At 39.8% G+C, this 13,679-nt stretch overlaps 1 protein-coding gene across 22 annotated transcripts in view; it reads right to left on the reverse strand.

Annotated features, from left to right (window-relative positions):
* The window catches only part of KCNMA1 (potassium calcium-activated channel subfamily M alpha 1), a 714,937-nt gene that overhangs the window by 48,183 nt on the left and 653,075 nt on the right, over positions 1–13,679 (reverse strand). The window lies entirely within an intron of this gene.

Raw genomic sequence — 13,679 nt, forward strand, 5'->3', positions numbered from 1 at the left:
ACATCATCACTTCTGGTACAAGTATTTGACTCTCTGCCTCTCTCCCCTGGTCTCGTCAGCCATGGGAACACGGGTTACTATGGAAATGAAGGCCGGGCAGCAGCCCTGGACAGTAGCCCAGACCCACCAAGCATTCTGAGTGAAAAAGCAATCTGTGTTGTGCTTAAGCCACTGAGACTTATTTAGTTGTTGTTGTTACCACAGCATAACCTAACCTATCCTGACTTTTATCTTAAACGAATTGATTGCTTATTCTCTTGCAGTGAGTGACTTAAGCCTGGGTTTTTGACACAGTTCTAGTCAAGGAGAAGTGGGAGGAAATCTGCTTGGGGGCTTTTAGGAAGTGTTTCCTTGCTCTTAAAAAGAATCACATAGGAAGAGATTCTCTTTTAATCCACTGGGCATAGCTTTTTGGCCTGTAGTGCTTGGAACTGCGGCAGCCATCTTGCAACTAGGATGAGCACCAGCTGAGGACAAAGCCAGCTTAATGATACTGGCTAAACTGAATGATAGAAAGATTGAATGACAGAAAGAACTGCCCATGAGTTCCTGAATTAATCAGCCCCAGAACCAAACCAACTGACCTCAGGATTTCCTACTACAGGAGATTTTATATATATACACATATATACACACACACACACACATATATATAAAATGAGGTTATAATATACAATATGAAATTATATATATAATAATGATAGATACACACACATATGTACATAATTTCTTACAGTAAAAAATCCTAAGGTGGGATAATTTTATATATCTATAAATGTATATATATATATAGAGAGAGAGAGAGAGAGAGAGAGAGTGTGTGTGTGTGTGTGTTTGTATTTCCCTTTGTTTAAGTCAATTGTGGAGTTTTTACTCGCACCTGAAGTCACCCCAACTGCCATGTGCGCCATCTGCCACAGTGGACCCTTGAACCTCCCAGTGTGTGCCTAACAAAGACCTCATGAGGCAGGTAAGAAGGCAACTTGGTTTTGATTTTTCCAGTTTGGGCTTCTTTGAGTCTCAGAACCAAATCCCAAGTACATATTAGAATGAGCTTGGTGCAACTACAACTTCAAGTTTACTGAGGGTGAGAAATCGTTTACTGAATGGCTGCCTCTTTAAGGATGTTCATAGAGACATGTAAACATGAGACATGTATTTACCTCATACATTCATTTGGTGAAAATTAATTTTACCAGGTGAGGCACATGACAAGGGGTACCACCAGCTCCACGCTGGCTGCAAGGCCCAGTGTGCCCCCACCTTAGAGGATGGGCAGACGGACATTCACACTCACTTGGGTTTCTTCTCTTTGCCCTCAGTGGATGGCTATGCGGGCTTATCGATAAATTAGGGAATTACAGATAAAAAATCACTTGCTAAGTTTTCAAGGACAAAATTCCAAATAGATTGTGTGACCAGATTTCTGACTTACTCTCCAGTAATGTGACAAGATTGGGTTGATTCTAGTATTATGATATGTGTGAAGCTTTATCTCTCAGAAATGAAATGACAGGCGTTCAATAATTGCCTGTTGTTTTGGAGGTACATAATGCATGAAATGCCAGAAAAATATAAAGGGTTTTCCTATTTTCTGCTCTCCCCTGTATAAATTTCATACTATTGAGTGCCATACTTTCAGAAAGAAAAAGAAGTTTTATTTACTATTCATTCCCTGATTGCACATAAGCTTTCTCTATATATTGAAATACTGTGCACAGGGTAAGCAATTGTGAATGACAGTGTAGTGTCCATCTTTCCAGACTTTGGAATGTGTGCTTTTCAGCCAATCACATAACCAAGAACATGCATTTTAAATGCTACCTGTTTTCTTCCCCTAGAATAGTAGAGGGGAAAATTAAACTGTTTTCATCAGAAGTTTCACTCAAAAGCATGAAAAACTGCAAGTGACAGCTGTGCAGATTCAGTGGATGTGACGTTTTTGAATTTCTTCAACTTGACAAGTAAACACCTTAAATCGGTAATGCTATATGCATAATACATGGCCTGTATTTTGACATCCATCATCAAATGCTGACTTGAGAAAATACGAGCTTGTACATCAAGGAATAGCACCCGTAAAACAGGGAGAAATGCAGGTCACACGGTATTAGGAAAACTATATTTCATTACAGAATCTGCAACAAGCCAAAGCATCATTTTATTTCATCTTATTTAAAGACTCCATTTTCAGCTGTGAAAAGACTCAATTCCTTTGCATGAAACCTTCATTTAGAAATGACATGCCTGCCTCATAGGCCTCTCATTTTCCTTTCATATTCCATTTTCTCCTTCAGTCACCAAGCCTGGTTCCATTAGCATCTGCAAATGACAAACTAAGGTGGGTGTCCAAAGACATCTCTCCATTAAAGGTCTTCCTCTCTCCTACGCATGACCCCAAGAACAGGGCACTTTTGTTGGCAAGAAAACTTCAGCAATGATAATGTCTCTTTCTATTTGGCTACTTCTCTAGCCACACATCTTTAAAAACAAAAGGCAAAGAAAAGAAATAGGTTCAATTTTTTCCCCTTTGTGTAGAGTTGTGTTAAAGATGAAGAGAATTTATTAGCACTGTTTTTTTCTTCAGAGGTCCTAATATGGGAAAATTATGGTTTGGAATGGCAGCGCTAACCCAGATTCCCTAAGTGAGCTTGCAGAGAATAGAAATTCAGGCACCTTTCTTCTGAAAGGAGGAGGCAATCCAGCCTTTGATGCCATTTGATGCCACCTACCCCATTCATCAAAGCAGCCATTGATAGAGGGGCAGGTGTAATTGGGTCCAGGTCTCTGATTGTCTTGCTCCCCATCCCATTATTGTCTGCTGCACTGGATATATTTGTGGTTGAACTTTAAGTCTCTCTACATAAAACAGGGCTCTACTTCTGCATGTGAAAGTGCTGACACATGGAACATATCCCAGGGATCCTAATCTATAGCTAGAAAATAGTGAAACTGGGAAATACTCCCTTTAGTAGTTAAGCTAACACTTGGGAAATTAATTTTAGAAACAACCACTTTTTTGACAGAAGAGATGACTGAGAATGTTGTCTTTAGAGAGATGGAATGAGAAGGAAAAGATTCAAGTCATCTATACCCCAAGCTCTTACCGAGATGGCCTCCTGAATCTTCAGATGTGTCTGCATTGCTCTCTATTGAGCATGGATGTGGGGGGGAAGTTTGGGACTAAAAACGGCTTCTAAAGACTACCGGACCTCATTCCAATCCTCGGGGGCAGAGGTAATGGGTTTATGTTACCAGTTCTATTCCTTTGGCATCAGGCATAATTGGGCCCAACATTGCCCCATCAAGCATGCTCACTCCATATGCTGTATGAGAACTTTAGGCCAAAGACTGGGTTTTCTATTTCTCTAAACTCCTCAGATTGTTTGCAGAATGCCTGGCCCGTAGAGAAGAAACAGAGTGCAATAATTAAGAGCATGGACTTTGAAGTCAGTAGTCTTGGGTTCAAACTCTGGCTCACCAAATTATTAGCCATGTAACTGTGAGCATAGCACAAACTCTCTCCAAGTGTCTGATTCATTGTCTATAAACTGAAAGTATCTCCTACATAGGGCAGTTTTGAAGATAAAATTAAATAGTGTATTCAAAACGTTTAGTACAATGCCTCGTATGAAGCAAGTACTCAAAAATGTTGACTACTGATGTTAACATTTTACTAGGTACACAATAAATATTTGCAGACAGGCACAGCATCCATCACCACCCCTTCTCTATGGGTAAAGAACTGAAGTGGCTTTTGGTAGATTTTAAAAGGAATTTTCATATAGAGAAAATCCTGGAAAATTAATGGGAAGGCAATTAGAAGTGTGAATATATTTTGGTAGAAATAATCAGACTAACCCAGTGATAAAAATATAGCCCAAAATATTTAAGGAAGGAAGATTCAGGATATGGGGATAACTAGGATTTTCTTTAGGTACGTGAAAAACTGGTGACCAATCTTCATGTATGAAAGGTTCCTAATTCCTTCTAGCATCTGGAGAATCTCTCTGTAGTCTTTTGTTTTCTAGACTTGATCTCCCATTTCCCTTAATTATTTAGGGGCATAAACTTTCCTCTTTTGTTTCTCAGGTTCCTTTTAAAATGGTTTTCACTACTCTCTACTTTCTCTTCCAGCATTCGTGTTCTTGACCGCTACTGGGCTCAAGTGAACAAAACCAGCAGGGTCTGATATTCTCTTCATGATGAAGATGCCCTTGGCTAAGCAGCACTCCATCTCTGCCACAGAAGTTACTGAAGGTTAAGTGACCTTTAGTTAAATTAGACAAGGATGTTTCAGTTAGGATGGATTGGAATTAAAGAATTTAATAAAAATCCTTGGCCTATTCCTAAGAAGTGCAAGGAGAGGAGACACTGAATAACAAGAAGACAACAGGAAGATTGCCAAGGTTTCATTTTTTTCAGTTAATTGTTTGGGGTACCTGCTGCACGTATGCATACATGCACAGGATCGAAGAGGCACCATGTAGTTACAAGAAGAAAGACTGTGGGACTCAGACAAGATCTACCAGAGGGAAAGGCTATAAAAGGGTTCCAGGGTAAAGAAGACATGAATGCATTAGAAAACGAGAAAGACTCAATGGGATGGTCCCCGTGGAACTTAAAGCAAAGGCAAGGATGTTCTCAATCTAGACTAATTAAGATAATTGAGAATGAAGAAGATAGGCATAAACAGAACCTCAAGAAAAAAAAATAGCCAATATTTATTGAGTGCTTACTATACACCAAACTCTGCTCATGTAATAAGGTTTAGTTCTAAAACCTTCCTATGTAGATTCTACCATCTTACAGATGAGGAAACTGAAGCACAGAGAAGGTGAGCAATTAGCCCCAGAGCATACATCTAGGAATTAGCAGACCTCAGATTTAAACCCAGGTACATTGGCTCCAGAGTCTCCTCTAAACCAGCACACCATATGGCTTCTTATCACGTGCCAAAGCTGTACTGAGGGGTTTTTCACAGGCCACCTCCTTTCCTCCTCATAACAACCCTATGAGTGTAGGGACTGTTGCTATTCCCATTTTGTAGATGAGGAAAATAAGATTCAGAGCAGCCAAATAACTCCCTCAAGCATACACAGTTGCTAAGCAGATGTGAGAGCTGTAGCCAGGCACTCTGACTTCAGAGCCCAGGGACCACCGTGCCCTCTGCTGCCTCCCTCTGCAGGTGATGTTCTCTCCTCCTCATGTGCCGACCTCAGCAGGTAAGTCTGAGGCCCGAGCCAGTCTTACTCTTTTATTGTTTTCACTTTTAAACAATAGCAGATGACAACTGGGAGCCATTGTGGTTATGCTTAACTTGCTTTGGTATGGTAGCATGCACAGCTCAGTACCTATAACAAATGCTTTATTACAGCACTTTTCCATGGGGGAAAACACAAAGTACTTTCTAAATCTCCCCTAGTTAAATCCCTAAGCCTTTCCATGGAGAGAGGGAGACAGAAATTCTTATCAATCACCTCCCCTAGAATAGATGGAGAAATGAAGGTAAGTGCCTCCACCACCCCCATAGATTTAACATAAAGGAATTGGTTTGAATGGTGGGCCAAATTATCTTTTATTGTGTGCATATAAATGATAGTTAGAAATCCATATGCTACGTTAAACTAGGGAAATAAATTAGGCAGAGTCATCTCGGTTTGCTGAGACAGGTATTCAATATGAAGTTGTAAAAGGAAAAGATCACCATTAAAAATGATCTATAAAGACATGTTAAAATCAAGAGAAACATCTCATATTACATCATCTATGAGATGAATTAAATTTCCTGTTAATGCCAGGGAAAAAAATTCCCAAAGCCAAATGTCAAATGAAGTGAAGATCAATAAAAATATTTTGATAAGTAAACGCAACAATGCTATTTAACACATGATTGGCAACTGCTGAAACATAAATTATCCAAATTTCCCATTGCTGCTTATGGGAAAATTATGCAGATTAGAACTTGATTAGGCTTATATCATGAGACTCAATTTGGACTTTTAATCTATTAAGCTCCAATAAATGAGGCATCTGAATAGCTCCCCTGAGCAAATGCAGTAATAGCCACAGCAGTCATTTTTTTGCAGTATGTATTCCAACAAATTCTTTAGCAGCCGAAGTACAGAAAATTTCATGTATAGATGCACAATCGCTTTCTACCTTGTGGGGGGAAAATCCACATGAACAGGCTTGATTTGGGAAATAGGGGTTTGGAAAACTCTGTAAGAGAGATCTGTCAAAGACAAAACCTCAGTTTAACCTTGTAATATTTTTTACAGTAGTTTTCAGTGGCTTTCCACAAAGTTGGAGTCTTGAGTCCTGGAGGCCAGGCAGCTGACCAGTGTTGACTTAATGAAAAAGGATTATTTACCAAGGCAGTAGCTTCTCCTGACACTGCGCAAAGGCTACTCCAGCTGACCACTTTCCACTTAGGAGCCCAAGGGGGCACTGGCCCCAACAGGGTGCTGGAGGTCAATGTCGGGGAGGCATGGGGGGAAATGCCCCTGACAGTTTCCACTGTGTTGTTATCTGCTTTAGTCTACATAACGCGTGTGCTTGGAGCTGATAACTGCCCCTACCCAGAGGCTAAAAACAGAACTTAGAAACAGTATAAATAGAGAATTCTGAGAAACCTAAACCACACTATTGGGTCTCTTTTGCCTTTTTACCAATCACTTGATGTAAGAGATTCAAGGACTCTGGAAGCCCTCTAATCAATCTCTCTATTTTACAGATGAAAAAACTGAGGCTCAGAGCAGAGAAGTTATTACATCCAAGGTCACAGAACCAGTTGGTAGCAGAGCCAGGATAGTTGATATCTGCTGTCATCTGCTCCTCTTCAACTCCTTCTCCACCTAAGGAACCCATTCCACAGTGTTTAGTGGTAGTGGTGGGTAGGGGCAGCCCTGTCCCCACTGTGGCCACAGGAGAGGCAACATGAAGACAGGAAATCTGACTTCACAGAGTCAGCAACATGATTTCCCATCATCCTGGACACATGGATGGTTTAAGATTGCCTGTTCCCCAAGCTGGGACCAATCCCTGTTCTCCCTAGGACCTGACATAAAAGATGTTAAAGATGCTGTGGTTGCAAAGCCAGAAAGATGTAAGTATGGGACCACTGGTGACCATTTAGCCCATGATGGGGCAAATGTATCAAGAGGTGAAGAGAACGAGGCACAGCTCCGACAGCACCATTCAAGCTCCTGGGCCCAAATGTGCCTAAAGCCACAGGTACCCCAGTTACATGACTCCCTTTTTGTTTAAGCCTTTTTGAGTTGGATTTCTATCTCTTGCAACCAAAGTGCCCCAAATAGTACAGTAATTGAGAAAAATCTCTGTTCTTTACTTAGTGAAATGGTTCATGTATGTCTGAATTTCTATCAAAACAAGTGACTGTATCTTCATTCAAGGTTTCTTCTTCCTTTCTAGTGACCAGGGACGAGAACTGGGTCAATACTCACCTCTATTTCCTCTATTTGCAATAAGTACAAATGATATTTTTAACAGTACTTTTTCTAGAGACTGTATTTGATGAAGGCCTTGGGAAGTTGGTCCTAGCCACTGTGTAAAGTACCTCGTCTTTTTTAGAGTCTGTGTTTTGGGTCTGAACTAAACCAAAGCAAACTAAACCAACCAACCAACCAACCAACCAACCAACCAACCAAAGTTCTCTATTGCTATTTGCTCATCAAGCTTCATAAGATCTATTCAGCACTTAGATAAGTCTTACACACATGAAGCAAATATATTTGCAAGAGTTGTCTCTCCAAGCAGACAGTCTCTTTCCTTAAAGTTAGCTTAAAGAGCTTACTGTTCCTAATATCCATCTCTCAGAAGGGCTGATAGAAAGGCGGAAGGGTGGGAGGGAGGGAGGGAGGGAAGAACCAAACTAGTCATAACTCAAACACAACTTTACCACAGATTTGGAAAGAAACCTAATTATTCACCTGGTCTAATGTCTGCATTTGCCCAAGCACTCACAGTGTCATAGTGAATTTTCCACTTTTCAATTGCTTTTTACCCACCTCTAATTCATCTTACAACTTAAAAGCAAGATATACTTTGGCGATATGAATCAACTGACTTAAAACTTCACTTATCCTTTAGCCTAATCATTTTCACTCCTAAAAATATGTATACAGCCATAATTTCCTTATATTAAAGATTTGGTTACAACGTTCTTCCTTTGTAGTTATTAAGCAATAATGTTAAATTGAAAACAATGTGAATGTTCAGTTTTAGGAAACTGATTATGTTAAGTATGCATCCACTAAAACTATGCAGAAAAACATTTAATGACATGGAAAAATGGCCATGATAGAATATGTGTGGGAAAATACAGGTCTATACTAATACATATGATCTATTTTTGAAGAGAAAGTATTTATATCTACAGAAATGACACTAACGTGTCCACTTTCTTATATCTGCATGGTAAACCTATAGGGAGTGCATAATGTCTTCCTTCTGCTTATACGTAGCTGCTAAATTTTCTAAAATTAATACGTTTTATTTGTGCAGGGAGAAAAAAATTGCCCAAATCATAAACTAATAAAAGAAAAGAACGTGACACTTTGAAACCTTGTGTGATTTTTACAGGCTGAGACTAGCTGGTTGACATAGTGGATGGACTCAACTTGTTGAGCTGTGAGGATCCTAAAGGGCATTTTGAGAACCCACTTGCTTTGGAAGTTTGGGAAACTGAGGCTCTAGGATGGAAGTGATCAGTTGAAGGTTACAGATTAAGGGGCTTTAGAAGAACAGGGCCAAGAAAGAGTTTTTAGGGTTCCTGGATCTCTTCCATTTCAACTTCCCACCATTTTATAATAGCCACTCAATCTTACAGCAAAGGATCCTGAGTGTTCATGTGGCTCTAAAGAGCCCATGGAAACTCACAGAGTTCCATGAACATGGCTGAGGGGAGGAGCAGTTACAGCTGGTTTCCAACACAGAAGAGTGGCACTTGCTGATTCTCATCCTTGCTCCCACCAAGGCTTACCCCCAGTTCAGAAATCCATCCCCTGGCGTCTCCCAACCCAGCTCCTACCCCTCCTTCACCTCCTCCAGGAAGTCTGCCTTGACTAACTTCTCTCCCCCATTTACTTACTTCATGAAGACATTTTCTTCTGCACTTTTTTATTCCCTTTATTTACTATTTTAAACTGTGCTAATTACTACATGCTAATGTTTATATGTTTTGGGCATCTTTAATGTTCTCTTTGTTTTATCTTCATACCTGTTGAATTCTTCATTTCAATATGGCATAGACTATGCATGGACTCTTTGCTGCCACTGCAAGAGGACAAAGGCTGTTTTGCCACTAAGACAGGATCTCTGCTTTCATGCTGGATTGCATTTCCAATAAACTAAAGGCATACTGTGCCAGAGAAAAGGTAGATAGATACATTGCAAGCCAGTGATATAAAGTGGATACTAATAAACACACAGAAACCTCCTTGTGCTGCCAAGACTATATACCATTTTGTTTCCATTACATCAATTTTTTCTCCCCCTTTTATGAGCATTAATCAAAGAAATGCAAAGCGCTCATTAAAGTGATAGATTGACTGAAAATGTAGCCATCTTCACATTGTAAACAGTTTCTTTACATTCTCAGGGCTATGGGCTTTGTTTTTTCAGCATTTGTCATGTAGTTCAAATGTCCTTTTACATTTAAAACACCAAATGCCAAATGGGCCCAGTTGTTTGGTTTAGTGTGAACCAATAGCCAGCGTAGCAAAAACCAGAGCTACGAAATCACAAGCAAACTAAAACATCCGTATCTTCAGTGCACAGAAAATTAAGTAGCTGTAAAAGATAGATTGGCAAAGTGATCCAAAGTATCGCCATGCAATTCAGAAAAGGCAGAATGCCATCACAGAACCTTTCCGCCAGCTGTCTCTGACAGGTTCTACAGACACGGCACCTGGCCTGAGATAGTGGCCAAGGGGCCAAACATTTGATAGTCCTTTAAAAGAAAGCACTGTAAATGTTTTCTTTTGAGTTTTAAAGGCTTTCCTGCATATATGTTTACGCTAGCAGATGAATATACAACCAGGATCTTGGATCTTTGGCGTCAGGCATTCCTACACACACACACACAAAACCTTCACTAAAGAAGAGATTGATTGGTGCTAGTCTGATTTTGAGCAACTCTTTTTACACCATGGTCAATATCCTTTGACCACAACCTGAAATGAGCCATAACGTTGTGGTTAAGAACTTGAATTGTGGAGTTAGACTGCCCGAGTTTGAGTACTGCCTCATTTGGGTTCTAGTTTTGTGATCTGGGGCAATTTACTTAAATTCTCTGTCTTAGTCTCCTCATCTGTAAAACGGAACAGTAATACGTCAAAAAGATTAAATGAGTTAAGTAATACAGATACACTACTTACAACAGTTCCTGGCATAGAGTAAGCACTTTATAAGTACTAACTTACTTATTATTACTATTATTAAATTATTTCAATATAATAATGGTAATGCTGACAGAGAAATGGACAGAATCCAAAGACATGGTTTTGGCCCCAGGTCCATTACCAACTCCTTGTGAGAACTGAGAGGGATTCAATGTCTTACCCAAACTCAAGGCAATGCCCCAACCCCTTCTGGCGCTCAAAAACCTATTATACTAGTTCTGGGGTATTGTATACAATATTGGAACCATGATAACTTTGGGTTTAATCACTCAATATTCAGGAATGACTGCAGGGTTGGTTTTTAAGGAAGTAGAAGATACAAGCCCTCTTTTCCAGCATCCTAGCACATAGTCTGTATCAACAAACACACCAATATATGCATACAAGAGACATAGACTAAATGCACTGTACCATGACAACCATGTGGCTTGCACATCCCAACTCTAGGCATGACATCATATCTTCTCTCAGGAGTAACCCAGAAGGCGTGATCTTCCTTCCAGGAGCCCTGCATCCACCCCACTCACTAACAGACAATACAGGTTCATCACCTGCTGTGTGATCATAGTCACGGCAACTGCTCTGGTCCTCAGTCTATTCATCTGTAAAATGGGGATGAGTCTGAGGTCCCTTTCAGCTCCAAAGTTTCTGTCTCTTTCATCAGATCAAATTTAAAAAATAAGCTCACACAAAATAAACGAGCAAGAATCAAGAGACTCTTACAGAGGCTCTTCCCAGCTCTAGTGGTGATCCTGCCTTTCAATTCAATTTTATACCTTTGACCAAATAAAATTTCAGTGCCCAAACCAATGAGAAGGATGTACTTTCTCCAAAGTTGTTATAATGGCTGAAAAGCCCATAAATAACCATTTACTAAACAAACAGTATGGGCTAAAGGAAGAGAAATTGCTGCAATTAGGCTCCCAGAGTCCGCAGGCATGGTACATAACAGTGCGGCTTTCTCCTAATCCTCACAATATGCCACCAGTTTTTCCATTTTCTTGAAGTTATCTTCATATTCAAGATGCTATCCCCAGCCATTGTGGGCTTTAGAACTACTTTTAATTTTAATTTAAAGAGCAATTAAAGAAAGACAATGAATACTTTGGATAATAAAGTAAGTGATTAGCAGCATGCAAATGACAAAGGCTTAATGATAATACAGTTCTAGTCTCCAAAGGGCTTGTCTTCTTGAGAGAAAGCCCTTTCTACATGTGGTTGTTCAGCTAATGTGTCTCAACCCACAATTACAACATCGCTGACACCATTAACCAGTGAAACAACATCACTTCGCAAAATCCTTGTTGTCTCATTAAAATGGAAAGGGTCAGGTAATTCACCAGCATTGTATGTCTAGTTTTGTTGTTGGTAATTAGCAAACATTACCCAGCATGGACTCCTGCAAGGAGCTAGAGAAAACTTTGTGAAATATTAAAGAGGAAAGTCTTTATATTTCACTGGAAAATTGAAGAGGTGCAGTAATATTCTCCTAATATTCTCCCTGTCACTCCCTTCCATTTAGGAAAAGGAAGGAGCAAGCTGAGAGTCTAACTTGGGGAGAAATGTTAAGAATGCATTGGGAAGTCACTGTCCAAATCAATACCCTGAGTTGGGCTGTGTATGGGCAAAGAGAGTCTGTGTCTCTATTTGCAAAAGGCAATGTGGTGGGGAGGACAGGAAAACTGCAGACTATATCTTTATTACTCTTACTTAGGTTTTTTTGAATTAATCTCCTTGAAATAGAGGAAAGGAACTATAAAAAGTTTTCTCTTTGGAACACTTTATCATTTAAATAAGCACCAGAATTGTTTATTCAAAAAGTTATTTATATATATTTTTAAACGTAGAGATTGAGGAAATATATCCCAAGGCCCCGACTTCCTGCCTCCCTGCTTCCTAATGAAAACCTCTGTAGACACTGGAACTGAGACCCCGCCCAAAACACCAGCCAGCACTTGGTGTGTTGTCAGGAAGCAGAATGGTATCTTATTCTTTAAATGGAACTTTTGGAACATAAAATACATTCCAATAAATGTGAACAGAAAATTATGAATTCATTAAACTACTTTGGTATCTTGTGCTATATATAATATTTATATTCCAACTACTGTAAAATATGCTTTAATATCTTTAGGCAACTATAAGGACTTAAATATTTATAAAATAGCTAAAGATAAAGTATGGCCCTCTTATTCCTACATACAGATGATGTAAGACGTGCAATCAAAGACAATAACACTGTCTGCCCATTTGTCATCTTAAAAGAGCCGATCAATGCGCCGTCCCTCGTGTGCCATCTACTTAAGAGTTGTTGCCGACACAGGCAACTCCAGAGGAGTTTGTGCCTTAAAAACTACCTAGAGTGCTATACTTCACAGAAAACAGGGCTTTCTGAAAATGGAGACAAAACAATAAATTTGCAGGCAAAACAGCTCCAAGAGGGGCTTCAAAATACTGCTGTATTTATCTCTGGGACATCTGGGAATGGGAAGCATTTTGATTTAATATTTCATAACACAGAGGCAATTGCTTCCTTGCACGGTATATAATTAATGCTCATAAAAAGAGGGTTTTTAAAAAAAATTCCTCAGTATCCTAAAGGCAAATAAATAAATAAATAAATAAATCAGAAATAGACACACGTGGACTTCCTTTAGAAATGTAGAACGGCCTCATATAATCCAGTGAAAAGGAAGCTGCCATGAATTTATAATCACCTGGGGCCTATTAAAAGTAAGTTTATAGATTAAGTGTGGAACATCAACCCTGACATTCTCATTATTTACCATCCTTCCTTGTCGTTAGACCCAGGGTCTGATTGATTTTCAAAATTCTTCATTTCCTAACTGATTAGGCGTTCTGAGAACTACCTGCATCCACCGGCCTTGATCTCTCCCAGGCACACTTTCTGGGTTTATTTTCCCTGCTCTTTCTGGTTCAGGATGGTATAAGGCTGGGAACCACCTGGAAGTCCACGAGTCAGGGTCATTCCTCACATACCTTGCATTTTCATAATGTTCCTTATACCTTCCAAACTCTCGCAGTCACCCTTAGGAGGCTGCCAGTTCTATGGAGATGCAAGCTTGTTGAGTCAGCAGCCCTGGGGAGAGGATCACTGATGGTTACCTTGGGTAAAGAAGGGACTAGGCCTGTGCTTCTCAACTGGGGCAACACCATGGTTCTGCATCCTATGCTTGCAATCTGATGCCTGCATCCTATGCCTAGAGTCTGAGTTAATTGCTCTGGGATGTGCCC

The sequence above is a fragment of the Equus asinus genome, chromosome 2 (genome assembly GCF_041296235.1).
Source record: "Equus asinus isolate D_3611 breed Donkey chromosome 2, EquAss-T2T_v2, whole genome shotgun sequence".
Taxonomy (NCBI): Eukaryota; Metazoa; Chordata; class Mammalia; order Perissodactyla; family Equidae; genus Equus; species Equus asinus.